Source organism: Paroedura picta, chromosome 2 (assembly GCF_049243985.1).
Source record: "Paroedura picta isolate Pp20150507F chromosome 2, Ppicta_v3.0, whole genome shotgun sequence".
Lineage (NCBI taxonomy): Eukaryota > Metazoa > Chordata > Lepidosauria > Squamata > Gekkonidae > Paroedura > Paroedura picta.
This window is the reverse complement of record NC_135370.1, coordinates 129,625,275-129,642,397: the sequence shown is the minus strand read 5'-3', so window position 1 is coordinate 129,642,397 and position 17,123 is coordinate 129,625,275. Positions and strand designations below refer to the sequence as shown.

General features: G+C 42.3%; 1 long non-coding RNA gene across 1 annotated transcript in view; it reads left to right on the top strand.

Moving 5' to 3' along the window:
* LOC143830319 (uncharacterized) overlaps nt 1-17,123 on the top strand; it is a 31,324-nt gene that overhangs the window by 9,017 nt on the left and 5,184 nt on the right. Inside the window, exon 3 of the long non-coding RNA XR_013228426.1 lies at nt 7,500-7,787. This is a non-coding gene — a long non-coding RNA (uncharacterized LOC143830319). The remainder of the gene's footprint in view (nt 1-7,499; nt 7,788-17,123) is intronic.

The following is a 17,123-nucleotide window of genomic DNA, read 5'->3' as shown; positions in this document are numbered from 1 at the left end:
TGTTCTCTCTCCCTTTCTCTCAAGAGTGTACTTGATTCACTCCTCCTCCATTTTACATTTTACTTTGGACATATTGTCACTGTAAGCTCACTTTCCAGATTTCTAGACTAGCTAGTTTTATCTGGAAAACTTCAGTGATAATTAAATGTTATCAGCTTGAGAAAATATTTGGTAGCAAGAAGAAGCGGAATTCAACATATATGTATCCTTAAAGAAAGCATGCATGTGACTATTTGCCTCTTAATATCTAATTTCACCACACCTTTATATGATATATAGCTGTAGGTGTGGGAGCAGCTGATAGTTCATGCCAATAATGTGATGTATGCTAATCAGTTTTCTTTCCTATGGAAGTATATTTTGATTTTTTGTTAAAAAAAAAACTCTATTCCATCTTAAAACCCACTGAAACCTCAGAGGCATGGAGACCGCATAATTGTGTGCAGTATCATACCCTATATTTATAACTTCTCCAGTCTTCCTTTTAGGAGATGCGAAGGAAGTCATGATTCTCTTTGGCAGGAATGAATGTAATGTTAGATTTGTGGAAGGTTTTCCTGAAAATGTGGCTGCTTCCATATTTTGTGTTGGGTTGCACAACCCTAGTGCAGGAGGACAGAACTTGCCCTCCATTGGTCTCGCTAACTTTCCTTTCTCTTATAGCACATTCTTAGGCATGTTTACATGGAAGTCAGTCACGCTTACTCTCAAGGAATTGTACTAGTAATTGCTATTCAATTTATATATAAAACATCTGAGAGAGATTATTTGAAAACCTGGATGTATGGGTTATCAATGCGCCAAATCATACCCGGCCTTCACTCGCCTTTCCATTTAATTCTATGGAGGTGATGAGAAAAGGATAATTTGTATATTTAGATATTTATGCCCTCCCTTTCTTCCCAACAGGAAGAAGCACTTAACAGCATGATTTCCCCCCCTTCCCCTGTTCTACCTCACAACAATCTTGTGAGGTAGGTTAGGGTGCAGTAGGCTGAGAGGGAATGGCTGGCCCAAGGTTACCAAGCAAGCGTCCATGGTACACGTGGTACACATTTATTTACCCAAGTCTCATGGAGCCTAGTCTGACCACTACACCATCACAGTTTTGGAGGCTACAGTCTAGGGTTGCCACCTCTGGGTTGGGAAATCCCTGGCGATTTGGAGGTGGCTTGCTCATTATTACAGCAAGAAAAGTCCAGGTAAGAAGAAGAGTTGGTTCTTATATGTCGCTTTTCTCTACCCAAAGGGTCTCAAAGCGGCTTACAGTAGCCTTCCCTTTCCTCTCTCCACAACAGACACCCTGTGAGGTAGGTGAGGCTGAGAGAGCCCTGATATCACTGCTCAGTCAGAACAGCTCTATCCGTGCTGTGGCAAGCTGGCTGCATTTGGAGGAGGCTTGCTAGATTAGAAGCTGCCGCTCTTAACCACTACATCAAGCTGGCAGGTGGAATTTATTTTATCTTGCTTAAAGCTGGAGCCTATTACATGATTTTAATTTAGACAAGCCATTCTGTGTTTGTCTCACTCTGTTATTTGATTGTGTGTTTTGTTTTTGATTGGCGAATGAATATTGCTGTAACAATGTATCACGTCCTCTGAATTACAAGCTTTCATTTTTAAACTCTAACCTCCTTTTTACATTGATATGCTTTTCCTCTTGGTGTACTGGTTAGAAGTGCAGACTGGTGAGCTGCGTTTGATTCCTTGCTCCCTCACATGCAGCCAGATGGGTGACCTTGGGATTGCCACAGCACTGATAAAGCTGTTCTGACCAAGCAGTAATATCAGGGCTCTCTCAGCCTCACTCACCTCACGGCTGTCTGTTGTGGGGAGAGGAATGGGAAACTGAATGTAAGCCGCTTTGAGACTCTGGGTAGAGAAAAGCGGCATATAAGAACCAACTCTTATTATATCTTATATCTTTGCAACAAAAGGTGCTAGAGACGAAAGAAAAATTAAAGATGATACCTTGGATATCTGGAAATGTTAGCAGCCACAGATAAAGCATTCTCAAATTACCCATGTGATTAATAAGCTGACCACTAACAAATCCTGTATACTGGTCACCCACATTTATTCAAATAAATTCCATAGTTCCCTTTAGCCTACTAACCCAGGGTATAGGCAGGACTAAGCAAAGCAGGAGGAGAGGAACTATTGTCTTTCCTGTCTCTAACAGCTATGACTATTATTCCACCAGAGAAGACTGTCTCTCTTTTCTGTCCACTTTGTAGTGTAGACTTACATAATAGGAGTGTATTTTCCAGGAAGTATATATAGCACCATCCCCTCCTACCAGACAGTGACCAGTGAGTGGTCCTGCAAGAATCGCTATCTTGTCCTAATCCAAATTTTATATTGAATCAGAAGTCCAGTATGTACCAAGAGAAGAGGAAGCCACAAATACCTTACCTCTTTTGGAGATTGATGCTTAGCTGAATGCCTGGTGGGGATGCCTACTGAAATGTGACCAGAAAGATACATTGTGAGAGAGTACATTATTGTGTGCTAGCCATCATTTCACTTCCTGGCTGGCTTTGACCCACATTTGTTGCTTAGCTCTTGCATTCCTCCATCTCTATGGACTGTTTTTTGCCTTGTCTCATCTGCACCCTTCATCCATTCTGCTATTCAGCTACAGCACCTCCATGTTGCTGTGTTAGTAAGAAGCCCATACATGATGGGAAAGTGAAGGGAAATGTACCTATAAAGAAGGGGTGAATCGGGAAACCAGTATGATGTTTCCTTCCCGGTTACTCTTTCCCATCTTCCTTTCCCCTACTCCCCCTCATTTCCTTTTCTCTTTCCATTCCTTTGAGCCTTCACCTCTGCTCAGTGCCTCATCTGTACCATCCCCATAGGCCAGTGTCCTCTGCCCTTTTTCCTATCAAACTATCCCATGCTTGTGATTATGAGCTCTACATGGCTACATCCTGTGTTCATCACAGCCATCTTGAGCAGGTCTCTGGGGAGATAGTATATATCTTTTCTAAAATAATAACCAGTCATTTGCACTGATCTGACAACTTGTTTATTAGATGGGGCACTTAGAGATATCTTGTCCATGTTAAAAGTCACAGGATTACAGGTTCTTCACATTCAGCCAGCTGCTTTCCAACCCTTACCTTTCTTATGGTGCTTTTTTTCTTGATCTGGTAAAGTGAGACAGGAGACATAAGACATGGAAACTCGTTTGTGTGCAGACCTCTGGGACATTATAATTATTGATGGGTGGAGCTATACAGTAACTTCCTAGCCCATGAAGTCATTCTAACCCTTTGCTAGCAGAGCTCTCTGCTGTAAAATGGTCCTGAAGGGGCCTTTCACAAGTTGTAGGCTGATGAAAAACCTTGCTAAACCAGAGTCCCATGTGAATTAGGAAACCGTTTCAGGAAATTTATAAGCCATTGTGGATGTTTTTGCAACCAGAATATAAATCTTGGAGGCTATTGGAGTCCAGGTGCTGTTGGTTGTGAAGTTGAATGGACATGTTTGAGGAAGTTTGCAGGTATTATAAAATACTGAGGATAACTCAGAACAGCTTGGCCATGATGCTGTAGTGGTCACAGCAAAGAGAATTTTTGACTCCAGAGAAGCTGGAAACCACCTGAATACTCATTTATCGTTGTTTATAATAGAAAATGCCATTTAAAAGCTGAACATTTTATACCATGAGTATGTCACTAGAATGCCTTTTAGTGCAGCTTTATTGACTGTCAATGTTGTTTGTATTTTTGCTTGTAACTATATGTGGCCTGAATGCCTTTGGTAATGGGTGCATACTATTAAAACACATATTTCTTGAGCATACCTTACCAATCAACTTACAGCCCTTAACAAATTGTACCCGTTATATTCTGCTTGTCTTCACATCTCTTAGAATCATTGAGAGATGTCTGAAGACAATAGTGTGTTACTTGCATAGATGGTCAAGCCAAGTCCCCCTCCCCACAAGTTTAGCAGCATAATATCAGGTAAATGACCTGCAGTCTGAACACTTACTAGCAAATGACACGTGAAACTGCAGCCATGTGTAACAAATCTGTAAAGGGCCATTCTCCTTGTAATGTACCTTGGGAGTTAGTGATTGGCATCAGAGATAGGAGGAAATGGATCACTTACTTTTGAATGAGACATGGGCTGGCCCAAGGTTTTTGGCATTCTAAGTAAACTTTGTCTCCTCATCCCCCAGTTCAATAGAGATAAAAGTGATACATCTAGGATGAATACTTTACTTGTTGGGCATCCCAACTGAACAGGATAAAAAAAAAAACCCAAATTGGTAAAGTCTTCCAAAGCCCTCCATGCTCCACCATGACAGCTAAAGAAGACCAGGGTCAACAGATGTGGCAGTTCTAGAAGCTACTTAAAGCCAAGCTTCCCTTCAAAACAGTTGAGAAGGTTCCTCTTACCTTTTTGGCACCCCTCAAAATCCAGAACCCACCCTAGGCAATTGTGGGAAAGTAAGTAAACAAAATGGAGTTTGGCCTCCGTTAGAGCACAGTGCACAGGTCACACACACTCTGTTCTAGGCTGAAATGCCAAGGCTGGAATTTACCTGATTGCCAGACTTAGCAAGGGTTTATCAGGGAAGGGGCAGAACTTGAAGTTTCTTTCTTAGGAGTTATTGTTCTCAAAACCCTGCCTTCTAACAATGTACCACTGACATAATCTAGAACTGTAATATTTCTTTTGAGCTTCTTAAACATACACAATATCAACTTTGTGGGTTTTTTTTATTTACTATGTAGCAGTCTTCTTTTATATACATTCTGGGTTTTGCCATGTCACTTTCCCTCTACCCTTGAAGGGACCAGACACTCCAATCAATTGCAATAAGACTAGTTCAAAGGCCTCACTTGGTGTTCTGTTGTTTGGTGACCTCCAGCCCAACCAGCCCATTTGGCCCATAGACTGATTTCCCATCACAATCACCTAGGCTTACCTAGGGATCTGGCTGGCCCTGCCCTTAGGGCCCCTGGAGAAGGTATGAAGTGGGGGAGCCTGGGAACAGCTGCAAGAAAGGTTGCAGAGTACCTGACAGGAAGAGGGAAAGGCAAGACTGGATCCTGAAGGTACCTAAGGAGTAGAGTTGCCAACTCTAGTTTGGGAAATTCTTGGAGATTTTTGGTATGGAGTCTGGAGAAGGCAGGATTGGGGTGGAGATATGGTGCTGTAGCTCAGGGATGACAGAGTATAGGAAGGGATCAGCAGGATGCCATGGGCAACACTAGTATTTTAATTTTATGATGTTTTAAGCCATAACTTAGATTACAATTTTTGTATTTTTGTAGACTTTTATATGTAATTTATCTATGTTGTGATCCACCCTGAGTCCTTAGAGATAAGGTAAAATAGAAGTTTAAATGATAGTTTAATAAATCAAATTGAATCCACCATCTTAAGCCCCCATTTTCTCCAAGGGAACTGATCTCTGTAGACAAGTGATCAATTGTAATTCAGGGAGAAGTCCTGGACCTCCTGGGGACATTTAATTAAAAACTAATAAGATGCCATGTCCTGATGGCAAACGCCAGAGGAGAAGATATTTTGTACCCTGCTTTTTACTAGCAGAAGGAGTCTCAAAACGGCTTAAAAAAACCTTCCCTTCCTATCCCCATAGCAGACACCCTGTGAAATGGGGGGGAGGGGGCTGAGAGAGCTCTGAGAGAACTGTAATTGGCCCAAGGTCACCCAGCTGGTTGCATGTTGGAGGAGTGGGGAATTAAACCCAGTCATATAATTCTTTGCTAAAACAGGTAATCAGTCATTTTGAGTCCAGTTGTAGTTCACAAAAACATTAGAGAAATAAAACTGTCCACGTTAGTAATTAATGGCAGACGCTTTCCCAGTTGTTGCTGGCCCCATCCATCCCCACCCAAGCGTGGAAACATCCTTGTAAGTGACAAGCTGTGCTGGCAACTAACTTGTCCTGAGACCAGAGAGTTGCATTCAAAATTACATTACATATTACTAACATCACATTACAGTCACAGTGTCCCAAATGAAATAAATTAAAAAGATGAGAGGCTTGTAAGGAATGTGCATATAAGGGTTGAATGAGGTTAGCATGCATAGTGAGATTAAAAAAACCTATGTCCTTGTTGAGTCCAGGGTATGCCATTGTTTTGAGTGTTGTAATAACTTGCATTTCTTCAGTCTCCCTTTCTAGTCCTTTGCAATAAAACAGCTACTTTGTGGTCCCTTATTGGATGTCCTGGAAGGTTGAAGTGTTCCCCTGTAGGTTTTTCAGTCCTATGATTTTTTATATCAGACTTGTGTCCCATTAATTCTTTGGTGGAGGGTTTTACCCGTTTGCCCTATGTAGAGAACAGAGGGGCATTGTTGGCATTTAATGGCATACACAATGTTAGAAGATGAGCAAGTGAATAAGCTTTTGATGGTGTAACCATAAATTGTGATCAGGTATTTCAGACTCTTATCATTGTGAATATGGCGACACATTATAACCTCTGCTGTCCCCCTCTTATCTGCCTGTTAATGGAGATGCTGGAAACAGATAGAATGACCAGGTGGAGAAGCAAAGCCTGACCCTCAAGGCTTTCACGTAGTTGTAGCCTCCCAAGAACCTCCCTCCTGGTCTTTACCTCTGTCAGTGTTTCAGATTGTGTTTACCTCACAAACCCAAGTTAACAATACTGTCAGGGTAAAAACAGGTGGTGAGGAACAGTAGGAAAGTAGTTAAGGGTAAGGTTTTACCTTTCTCATTCCTTCTGTGGTCCCTGCTGCTTCCTCTTGAGGAGAAAGAACCATCAAAGGTTTTGCTACCCTACAGCTCCTGGCAGGGGGCAGATAGCTCACCTCTTGCTCCAGTGCTGTATCACTATGCAACATGGTTGTTGTCAGTATAGCAAGCTGGGCTGTGGCCAGGGTTCTTTTGAAAATAGTATAGTTACACTCGGATTTGGAATACAAGTGTAATTCCCATGTTCCATAAACACAGACAGGCAATGAGTGAAGGAAGCAGCTGCATGTCTTTGGCATCGTGCTTTGCATGCTGACCCTTGGTGTGTAACCTCGGTACTCTGGAAAAGCAGAATCTGATTCAGGCAGTGGGTGTTTATTTACCCAGGGAAAGCATTAGGTGGTGAATTGTTCCAAATGTATAAATAGAGTGTGGAGTCTGCCGCTTGTCCAGTGCTAGTGTTGACTTCACTAGCAAGGGCCTTTCACCTGCAGAAAAGGAAGAGACATAAAACTCAAGTCTGGCTTGTTAGTCCAAATGTATGATTTTCACTTAAAAGTGTGGGAAGTCCCAATTCTGGACAAGCCTTGTAGAGAGATATAAATAATTGAGGTTTCCAGGCTCAGTCCCTGGCATTTTTATAGGGGCAGCATTTAAATATGCAGAGAAGAATGAATAATCAGGCTGCTTAAAAGAATGAAGTATTTTGTTAAGGAGAGAACAAACTTTGTATTGAAAGAGGAGAGGGAGACTTAACTAACTGTCCAACTGTTCTTTTGCTTTCATTCAGTCTGGAGGCAAGCAGAGAGGAAGTCTGCTCAAAAGAATAGGAAGACTCTGCAGAGCCAATCAGGACATTGGAGAAGACTGTGTGGAAAATATCTGGAAGTGTGCTAAATACACATGTCCAATGTCCCTTGTATGAAAGTCGTATCCTTTTGAATCGTGCATACTACAGATCTTTCATATTCCACCATTTTAATCCTGGAAGCTTTAGGAGTTGCTGCCCTTCAGAACAGTCAGTATCCAGCTGGATGAACATACATGAAGCAGTCTGATACTGAATCAGTCTGTCATGGTCAGTATTGCCTACTCAGACTATCAGTGGCTCTCCAGGGTCGCCAGTGGAGGTCTTTCACCTCACCCACTATCTGAGCCTTTTAGTTGATGTTGCTCTAGTCTGTTGTTGCATAAGGCATCTGTATTTTATATGAAATGTCTTCCACTAGCTCTCTTGAGCTGAGGTGGTAGAACCCAGTGTTCCTCTGAGAATTTGTTTAGAATGTGATTTGCCAACAGGCTTGGGGGGGGGGGAGATGTTGCTTCTGCTGCTTAGCACACCTGGCCTCGACAAGGGCCAGGGCCTTTTCAGTCCTGGCCCCTACCTGGTGGAATGAGCTCCCTGAAGAGCTGTCGGAGCTCTCTGACCTCTGCAGGGCCTGCAAACTGGAGCTCTTCCGCCAGGTGTTCGTCTGAGGCCGGGTGGTGGCCCGGGGGCTAAGCTCGGGCCCCTCTCCCCGGAGGGGGAGGCCAGTATTAGACTGGCCTGGTTCTCCTGATTGTTCCACCCTATGCCCAATTATCCATCCGCTCCCTTCTGCTCATCCAGTAGGCCTGTATGGGAATAGTTTTTTCTTAATTGCCATCATTGTGACTGAGTCATCTTTTATGGGGTTTTAATGGGGAATTCTAATGGTTTTTAATGTGCTTTATTTGTATTGAAATCTTGTGAACCGCCACAAACTGGTTTCCGAGAGCAGCGGTCATACAAATCGAATAAATAATAATAATACAGTGACCCACCTTTTTATCCTCACAACAACCTTATGAGGTAGGTTAGGCTGAGTATGTTACTGGCTCAAGGTCATCCAGCAAACTATAATGGAAGAATGGGGATTCAAACAGGTCTTTCAGAGCCAAGTCTGATAATGTAATCACTCCTCTACACTGGCTTTTACACTACCCTGGCTTGCACACTGTAAAAATGGGTGGATATGAATAAGATGCAATTCAACAATAATAAGCGCTGAGTTCCACATCTGGAAAACAAAAATGAGAAGCATACTCACTGGATGAGGGACACTTTTTTTCTGTAGCTGTGTGTATGAACAAGACCTTGGGGGTATTTGTGGACTGGGAGCTAAATTTGAGCAGTCAGTGTGCTGCAATGGCAAAAAAGGCTCATGTAGTCTTGGGGTGTATCAACAGAGGCCTAACATCTAAATCACAAGATGACGTAGTCCTTATGTGCACTGCATTGGTCAGGCTGCACCTGGAGTACTGTGAACAGTTCTGGAGGCCTCACTTCCAGAAGGATGTATACAGAACAAAGCATGTGCCGAGGAATGCAACAATCAGTAGCTTGGAGGCCATGCCCTATGAGGAGAGGCTGAGTGACTTAGGAATGTTCATTCTGGAGATGAAGTTGAGGGGGGCATGATTGCCTTCTTTTAAGTATTTGAAGGCTGTCACTTAAAGGAGGGCAGGGCGCTGTTCCTGGTGGCAGCAGATGACAGGACTCTCAATAATGGCAGGATGTTGGAGGTAGAGAGCAGATCGCTTATTAGGTTTTGCTGGCTGAGGCCAATTACTTAGTCATAAGTAAACATTCCAAGGTTAGAAGCTTTTCCTGGCTGCCTGCATGCAATTTGACCTGATTGGCCGTCATTGGCAGAGTGTTATTTGAACCGATTTGCCCCCATTGGCAGAGTGGCTCTCACCAGCTTGGTGTAGTGGTTAGGAGTGTGGACTCCTAATCTGGCGAGACAGGTTTGATCCTGCATTCCCCCATATGTAGCCAGCTGGGTGACCTTGGGCTGGCTACAGCACTCATAAAGCTGTTTTGACTGAGCAGAGCAACGTACTGGCAGCATGGCATGCTCTTAGGGCAGCTCCTCTTCCACCAGCTAACTTCTGAAATTGGCAGGAAGTTAGCCTTTCCTGGCTGAGAGCTCCTTCCTGATTGGGGCTAAACTACCAGGGCTGAGGGTCCTCCTGACTGAGGCTAAACTATCCTGGCTGAGCGCCATGACTTATTCATGAGTAAACATTGCCATGGCTCCACCGCTTCTGCCTGCTTATGCCCGCCACCCCCACAACCCACCTCCGTCCGCTGCCACTGGCTGTGGCTGCGGCAGGGGCAGGCAACCTGTCAATCCCAGGGAAGGAGGCAAGCGACCCCAAGGTTGAGAACCACTGATCTAAAGTCTGGGACTTCAGCTTACTCTGTTCTCTTTGCTTTGAGGTACTGATAGAAATTAAAGGGCTTTGGAAGAAGAGTGGTCACACCATGTGTACTGGAGTCATCTGCTGAACCTGTGAGAAATGAAATGGTTCCTGATCCTTCATCACTAACAAAATAGCTGTAGCATTCCAATTTTTTATTTTGTAGACCTTCTCCAAAAAGCAACATTTGCAGGTTAAAATATTCCTTAAAAAAGCAGAGCTTATATAATGCTTTACATGAGCTTCAATAAAACACTCCCAGTTTAAAGCTCGTGTCATGAAAGGATTGGACTTTGTTCAGATAGCAATTCCAGTCTCTGCAGGGGTTTGTTCTGGTTGCTAGAGCCCTTGGAGGGAGGAGAGAGATGAAGAACTTCTGCACCATCACCTTTAGATGCATAGGCCTCCAATAGTAATGGGACCCTTGGCTGCTTTAGGCTTCTGGCTGTGGCTACATGTGTTTAGTGGCAATTCTAGGCAAGCATTCTCCCTGGAGCTTTTTGCCTAATGAAACTTGGGGCTTATCCAGAAACTCACTTTTTTGAGCAATCAATGCATAGGAGTTTCTTGGGTGGTGTAACTGATTTAATTGCTCTTCTCCAAGCAAGTGCTGCATTAACAGGGAGATCACATTTGCCCAGCGCTCAAAAGACAACATACTGTTGCTAGGAAAATGGAGGCCTCCTTTGCCCATTGGATTTCCGTTGCACTGTGAAATAGACCTGGACGAGTAATAGAGGTGCCTATTGGAAGATGCCCATGACGTTAATTTCTTGTGTATTATAAGACCTTGCCCTCCCAGTAATGCCTGTACAATTTTATATAATTTGAGATATATTTCATGCTAGAATTAAAACCCGTTGTAGCAGATACAACGAGTGGTAGCAGGGGGGGAAATAGCAAAAAGAGAGGGAGGTATAAAGGAAGAGAGTGATTAAGATAGAGAGAGCTTGGCATTGGGAAGAATAAAGGGGAGGGGTTGTCCAGTCTGTAAGGGCATGAGGCTGAATATGTGTGTTGGGGGGGGGGTTGTGGTGGCGTGGTGACAAATGATGGTGTGGGTGTGGAGAGATGGGTGTCAAGAACCTGTGGTTTGGAATGTTAGTTGAGTGTGGGAGAGGACTGACCTTTTGGAATCATGGCATAGTGGTTACAGATGAGCTTTCAAGACCCATGTCTTCAGATATGTGAAGGGAAAATCAAACTGGAGACTCTTCTCAGGGGGAGATTACATGGCAACCAATTCCTCCTAGTTCTGTGGCCCTGCTCCTTCTCTCTCCATTTTTTTACTGTTGATATAATATGTGCCCACATGCTTCTTTCACGGTTCCCCTTTAGAAGAAGAAGAGCTGGATTTTTGTACCCTGCTGTTTACTACCAAAAGGAGTCACAAAGCGGTTTACAAACACCTTTTCCGTTCATCTCCCCACATATGGGGCTGTGAGGCATGTGGGGCTGTGAGAGGTCTGAGAGAACGTGGAATGTCCCACAGTCACCGAGCAGGCCTCAGGTGTCTCTGAGCAGTTTAAAATCGCCTTCCCTTCCTCTCCCCATAACAGTCACCCTGTCAGGGAAGTGGGGCTAAGAGCTCTGAGAGAACTGGGAATGGCCCACAGGCACCCAGCAGGCCTCAGTTGTCTCTCAGCAGTTTAAAACTGCCTTCCCCCATAATAGGCACACTGTGAGGGAGGCTGGCGTAGGGGTGTGCTGTGCTGGCCGCACCCTGATTGGCCCGTATTCACTCACAGACACCCGGGACACGCTTCTCCCACAGGGCCGTTTCACAAATATATAGAAGAACCATGGATATGATTTGGATTTTTACAATATATCCAAGACTGAATGCTTCCTCAGTGTAATACTGAACTGTTGGACTAATTTTTGGTAAAATTTTAATATACAAAGAATATATATACTGCCTTATAGAAATGCCACATTTCAGAAAGTTTTGTTTCTGTTGTTTTTTGTAGGCTGTGCTTTCCCCCCCAGGCAACACCATAGCCAACACCTGTTTTAAATCTTCTCCTTTCAACAGCCCTCCCCCCCAAATTTATTTATTTATTTATATTTATTATTATTATTTATTTATACATACGTACCTCGCCTTTCTGGGCAAAAGGGAAGGCGTGTCTTACATCATTCCATCCTCCATTTTATCCTCACAACAACCCTGTGAGGTAGATCTGAAGGAGCATCAACGGCAGGCAGACTTCCATGGCACAGTGGGGACTCAGATATGGGTCTCCCAGATCATGGACTGACACTCTTCTATAGCACTTCTTCTCAAGACAGTTTACAAAGGAAAATAATACAATAAAATCATAAAAACAGCAGCATAAGAATTATCAACAATAAGCTCATCAGAAAAGTCGGGGTCCAATGAAATAACATTTAATGGCTTGAACTGAGCCTGGCGGTCACAATAAAAATAGTAATAAAATCTTGGAAGGAGATGTAGAACAAATATATAAAAATCTTTGCTGGCATCTTTTTTACAATTAAATGGAGTTTGTCATAGGACTCTCTTTCTCAAAACCTTTAAAAATGGTAATCATTTTGATCAAAGTAGTTAATGTGAAATTTTCAATGCAAGACAATGTTATTTTCAAAGCAGCAATTTCCTGTGACATTTGTTGCAACCAGATTGGTGTTCTGTGGGTAATTCAGGACAGCCTCATCAGCTCCTGACTGAGAAACATGGAACCTAGACATAGGGATTTGATAGATTAGTAAATGAGAGGATGCTTCCCAAAGTATTTTGTCTCTAGCTTTCTATCCATTATTCATGACAAAGTCTGCAGCTTTCAGATTTAACTGACTCCAATGGATTGGCTCCAGAAGCCTACTCCTTTGCTCAGCCTGGGAAGTGTTTATGGATGCCAACCTGACAAACTGGTTTTCTCATTCATGCATGTATTTGTGTCCCGCTAAATACAATCTTAACTATCTCTCTCGTTTCCACAGTATATTAGTCCGCACTGCTGAGTAAATGCTGAAGTCCTTTCTGCTGAGGACAAATGGTGTTTAATGTCAAGAGAGTTGTGGTGTTGGAACACCTCTGATCCTTTGTCTATGCTAGTATTTCAGAATTCCCAAGGTTGTCCTGACAGAAATGCCCAAGACCAATAATGGGCTAGATGGGCTGAGAGAAACTTTGTTTCTTGCTCCTGTCATTATTAAACCCTTAACTGTTTAAACCCATGTTGTGTCTTGATTCCCATGCTTAGAAAGAGTTCTTGGTCTTGTGCACAGAATAAGATCAAGGCAAAGTGTTGTTTGCTTCTAGTGGTGGGATGTCCTCTCTGGCTGTCTTCCCAGGACAAAGGGGGGGGGGTCTTTAATGGCCAGAGAGCCAAGCAGGAACAAGCTTGCTGCTACATGCACACGTGCAGATGTTGAAGAGAACTATAGACTAGTTCTACCACCTCTAAATTACTGGTGTGCTTGGAACAAAGAGACACTGTACAGTCCTTCACTTACAATAAAAACAGAAACATATTCTGAGTCCGGTGGCACCTTTGAGATCAACAAAGTTTTATTCAAGGTAGAAGCCTTCATGTGCACACACATTTTGTCAGACACCACTGCGCTTAAACTTTGTTCTGCTGCCTTAGAGCAGAACGGCTACGCACCTGAATCTAGAAACATATTCTGTTAAATAAGGTGGGACTGAGCCTAAATTCTACAGCTAGAGCCAGCAACCTTTAAGCACAGTCCCAGAAGCCATTTTCTATGCTAGAAGTAAATTATGGAACATGTGATCTACTTTTAAAAACAGAATGCTTTGAAGCATGAGCAGAGTGCATTTCTGTCTCCAATGAGTAGCTTATTTACTGCTCTTAGTAGTATCATACTTCCAGTTCTCTAGTGCAAAAGAATGGAGGCCACCTCTCCAAATGTGGTTGAACAAGCCTCGGAGGAAAAATCATCATTACTAGTGCAAAAGGAGTTCAGTTAAGGGTGCCTGCCATCCTCCAGGTGGGGCCTGGAGGTATTCTGGAATGGTAGCTGATCTCCAGACAACAGTGATCCCTGGAGAAAATGATCGCTTTAGAAGGTGAATTCAATTGAATTAGGCCCCATTGAGGTTCCTACCACCTCCCAGCCACCACAGGCTCTCCTTCCAAATCTCGAGGAACCTCCCAACCCATAGCAGTATTTGGAGCCGGGTTGAGTGGTGAGCCACATTATTCAAGATAGTAGAAACTAAGCAGAGTGCGAATTGCTCCAAAAGGTTCTCTCCCAAGCAGGAGAATGAGCCGCAGAATGTCAAATGAAATTCAGGGTATGAAAGTAGAAAGTGAAGGACCTCAACTTCATATATATATTGATGGGATCTGAATGGACTCTGGTTGACTAGGGAAAAGATCCATGGTTGAGTTAGAAAAGGTGCATAAAAGGGCAGCTAATATTATCAATACACTGGAGCATTTTCTCTGTTATGGAAAGAGAAAGAATTTGGGGCTTTATTTTTATTTATTATATTTATATACCGCCCTCCCCGAGGGCTCAGGGCGGTTTACAGAAACCAGGGAGGATACAATTAACACATGGTAACAGAGTTTTATGAAATTATGCATGGTATGTAGAGAATGGATTTTTTCTCTCCTAAAATACTGAGTTTCTGGGTCACCCACTTATCTTGATGAGCAATACCTTCATGATGGACAAAGGCAAGTACTTCACACACCACATAAATGGATAACAGAACTTACCACCATGATCTGTGACAATGGACACTGATTTAAATAGTGTTGAAAGAACATTGCACAGGGTAGGAAGATAGCTCTATCAGCCACGTTCAGAAGAATTAACTTAAGATGCTGAGGACAGAATGGGGAGGGGGTGATAAAATATACCCGTTTGTGGGCTTTTTATGAGTTGTCCAGTTGACCATAGTCAGAAACAGGATGTAGAATGACTCTTCTTATGTAGTCAGTGACCAATGATGCACAATACTTTAGACTGCCTGATCTCAGAGAAAGGTGTACCAGCCTAATAATTGAAATTAAACCCTTTTTTTCAAATAGTGGTTTGTATATTTCATGCTGCAAGAGCCATATTTATTTAAAAGTTAAAATCTATTTAAAAATACTCTAGTGTCTCAATGATGTTCTTACAATGCAAGCTTAAACAGAACTTTCCTCCTCGTAAGTCTGTCCATGTCCATGGATTTAGAAGAGTGTTATTTTGCTAAGAATTTCACAGCCAGTCTCCTCTGAGATACTGGAATTTAAAACAATGTGTTGGATCACTTTCTTAGATCATTGAGCTCAGTACACATGGAGCCTCTCTCTGAAGTCATAGATGTTTGTACATCTCATAAGAGACTATGGTCTGTTAGCAGTGTTGACAGATGTAAATATTTTTAAAGAAAGCTCCCTTCTGAATAGCAGGGTAGCACAAAAGATAACTGACAGTCGCTTATCTCAGAAGAGCATTCCTGGACTTTACAGCATCCCCCACCCTTTTTTGGAAATGCTTATCTTTGATTCTTAGTCTGCTCCAAGGGCCGGGGAAGTTCCAGCTTCTCCCGTACACTTTTTAACCAACTATCCCCCCTACCCCAAGCTTTTATAGCAGCCCAAAATATTTGGCTTTAATTACAAGATCATTTCCATGTTGTACCTGAGCACTCTGAGCTTCAAGTATTGTGAATTGGACCTAAGTAGATCCATGGGCATATGAAATAGTGAACATTTTAAAGAGTTGCCTATGTTGAATGTCAAGCATATTTACCACCATCACTCTACAGGTGAACATCTTATTGTGAGTAATGTTTAACTTGTACATGAGGAATTTTAGGCTCATTCTAAATATGATGAGTTTAATAAATCTGTTGTGTATGCTCAGTTTGAATGTTATCACTTTTAGCCAAAATACATTTGGTTCTTCTGTTGGGATATAATTTGTACCTTTTAACTAATTATATGTTTTGACATTTTTCTATATACTAGGCATAGGTACATATATATAGAAACTTATGAATGTGGTTTTTAAATTGCACTTGGTAAGTTTCAAAATTATAATTAAATAGATACTTAATATAATTAAATATGCTTAGTCTTATTCAAGTTTTATTTTTTGCCTCAACCTTATAGGTTACCTTAATTATAACTTGCCCTAATAGGTAGGACCCCCACATTTGATGGCTTTATAGGGATGTGGTACCTGATTCAAGGTATCCATGGACCATCTATGCCTCATCCCTTCATCAACAGAGAAAACTCCTGTACCATAACATCTAGCACAGTTTACTGAAGACTCTCTGGGCCATCTTTCCACTCAAAGGGACTTGATGTGACTTGCAAATAAGTTAGCACATTTCATAGCATGTCACTTTATTGAAAACACAATAAAGTTCCATACTAAAATATAGATGATAGAACTCTTAAACCAAATTTAAAACAAATCAGTGTATGTATGTGTGTGGGGTGGTGGTGGTGGTTTGTGAGTGTTTCCATTTTACAAAACATCTAATTTAATTTAGAGCTGGCAGTGTTCATACCACAGCAGGGGGATGAAAATAAATCTGCCTGTACCTTGCATCAGGCTTGTATCTCCTGATACATGACTTCTGATACTGCAGTCATGAGGGCCAGGCCCTTCTCAAGCTGCCTATTTTGCTCTTTGCCTGGCACTGCAGATAAAAGGGGCAGTCTGTTAAGCACATGGGGCTAAAATACTTGGCTGAAGTTTGGCTTAGAGGGTTCCAACATGTAGAGAAGCATAAGAGCTGTTTTTGTTTTTATTTTTTGTGCCCTGCTTTTTACTACCTGAAGGAGTCTCAATGGTGCTTACAATCACCTACACTTTATCTACCCACAACAGAAACCCTGTAAAGTAGGTGAGACAGAGAGAGCACTGAGAGAACTGTGACTGGCACAAGTTCAGTCAGCTGACAAAATATGGAGGAGGGGAGAATCAGATCCAGTTCTCTCCAATATAGGTCACTGTTCTTAACCATTTATTTATTTATTTAATTTCTATACCGCCATCCCATGAGGCTCAGGGTGGTTTACACAAATGTGAAGAATATACATAGAATTATAATAGCAATAACAGTCACAACAGTGGGTTCCAAGTTGAACAGCAGGGATTACAGTATAACAATTTAAAATACAATGATAACTTTCATAAAGTCTAATATAAACTCATAGGGAGGTCGACTTAGGTTCAGATCATGTGT